The following is a 2,489-nucleotide window of genomic DNA, read 5'->3' as shown; positions in this document are numbered from 1 at the left end:
AGCCCATGTTTCACTGCCGTGAATCATGGCAGTTCGCACACATGCATCGTACAATCTACCTTTCACTCTGAGCGAGAGGCCCTTTGTCACCAGTAGGGGTAGAAGCTTTCTGAACTTTTCCCAGGCTATTCTTATTCTAGTGGTAACACTCTCTGAGCATCCACCCCCACTACATACTTGGTTACCTAAGTAGCAGAAGCTATCAACTACTGCTAGTTTCTCTCCCTGGCATGTGATAGAATCTGTTTTCTGAATACTTGTGGTGTTTATTGCCCCTGTGCATTGGCCGCACATGAAAGCTATCTTCCCAGTTAATCTTCCTTTGATGTTGCTGCACCTCTTATGTGTCCATAGCTTACACTGGGTATATCTTATGGAGTTTCTACGTACACCTTTTCTACAGATTGAGCAGGGCCACCTACCTGAAGGGGTGTGTGATGTGTTCGCCTTCCCACTTACTAGAACTTTGGTCTTTGCAACATTGACTCTAAGGCCCTTCATTTCACGTTGCTCCCATCCATCAGCTGGCAAAAATGAAGTAATCCTGCGAAGGACTGGCGTCCTATCCAGGTAGGGAATATATACGCTATGGGAGCCAGGAAACCGACTCTTATGAGTCGGTGTGACTCAGGAAGGTAACTTTACGTATTACAAGTGCTGGCAAGGCTGTTATTCCTGTTAATAACATAACTGGTATTCTCTGAGGCAGCAGAATGGTGAGCATGCCAGGCGAAATGCTTAGCGGCATTTCATCTGACTTTACATTCTGAGTTCAAATTCCCCCAAAGTCTCCACTTTGCCTTTCAGCCTTTCAGGGTCAATAAATTAAGTACCAGTAAAACACTGGGGTTGATGTAATTGACTCACCCCCTCCCCCCAAATTTCTGCCCTTGTGCTAAAATTCGAAACCAATATACAATACATGAGGCACATTATACTGAATACTTTTTCTCAGTCTTTTCTAAAAACATCTCCAGGCAAAGTTTCCTCAAAGAGTTTTCTTGAAATGTCATTTTCTCAAGACATTCTTGACAAAAAATTTAAGCACTCTTCAGTCACGGTTGATCGACATTTGTTCTTTACAAAGAAATGCTTTTTGAAATACCTGCCTACATACCTGTTAATGTTTCTAAAGAGGATTCATAGTCCTTTCATTGAAACCTTCATGCTTCATCCATTCTCAAAGAACTGACCTGGAAGATTTTCAAGCATAAGCTTACATTCACCCAAGATTTGTATTTTATTGAACATGGTCATGGATGGGTTGTTTTCTGTTGCTAAAAATGTTAAAAATCTCTCACAGATTTTCCTGTCATAACAGTTACAGTTCACTCGACTGATGCAGAATTAGGTCAAAGTAGCCATCTATATATCATACTCAATGACATGGCTACGTGGTACGAAGTTTGCTTCCCAACCACATGGTTCTGGGTTCAGTCCCATTGGGTGGTACATTCAGCTAGGAAATTTTAAGAAGCCCATTGTGTGTGTGTGTGTGTGTGTGTGTATATACATATACATACACACACACATATACATATATATAGCGTAGGTGTGTGGTAAGAAGTTTGCTTCCCAACCACATGGTTCTAGGTTCAGTTTCAGTCCCATTGAGTGGAACATTAAGCTAGTGTTTCTTGCTTTGATCCATTGTAACCACTTTACGAAAGTATAAAATCTCATTGTTATTTTAAAGTTGGTTTCTTTTGTTGCTTATACGAATGAACACGCGACACATTATATTGGGTTGGTGCATAATTATTGCGGATTTTTTTTCTACAAATTTTATTCAACAAAAACAGTAACATCACGTAACAAAAACATCTTTAAATAATTATTCCGGACCATATTCACCATCTACTTCAATTACTGCTTCCCATTTGCTTGGCAGACGGTCAGACCGTCATTTAAATAGTTTTTGTTAAATATTATTATTGTTTTTGTTGAATAAAATTTGTTGAAAAAAAGCTGCAATAATTATGCACCAACCTAATACAATGATAGACATGATTCTTTTTTAGCAAACCCAAGAGAGATTTTTCCATCGTAAAAATTCTTTTAATGGTTTCAGTCGTGGGACAGCGGCCATGCTGGAGTACCGGCTATATTTTTTTCAGTTTTGTTATCGCATTATGGCTGGAAGTTGCTCTATGATTGAATGTCTCCTTGGATAGCTGGCTGATCTGATATCGACGTTAGGCGATTTTTAAAATAAATGTTTTGATAGGAGTCCCTTTCTTATTTCTAATTTCTTTTGGTTAGCATTTAAACAATTGAGGACCTCTAAATATCAGACTGGTACAACAGAATGTTTTTGCTCGTGATTTCGAAAGTGGTATATTTGGAAGAACCATTGCTGATTTTTTTAAATGTTGCACCACTTTGAATGCCACCAACAGTAGGCTCGCCTCCGTTTCAAAGGTGTTTGATTTTCACCTCTTAAGATCTTCCCAATATAACAGAAAACCGAAATAATAACATATTCCTCT

Source organism: Octopus bimaculoides, chromosome 24 (assembly GCF_001194135.2).
Source record: "Octopus bimaculoides isolate UCB-OBI-ISO-001 chromosome 24, ASM119413v2, whole genome shotgun sequence".
Taxonomy (NCBI): Eukaryota; Metazoa; Mollusca; class Cephalopoda; order Octopoda; family Octopodidae; genus Octopus; species Octopus bimaculoides.
Note: the sequence above shows the minus strand (reverse complement) of the source record.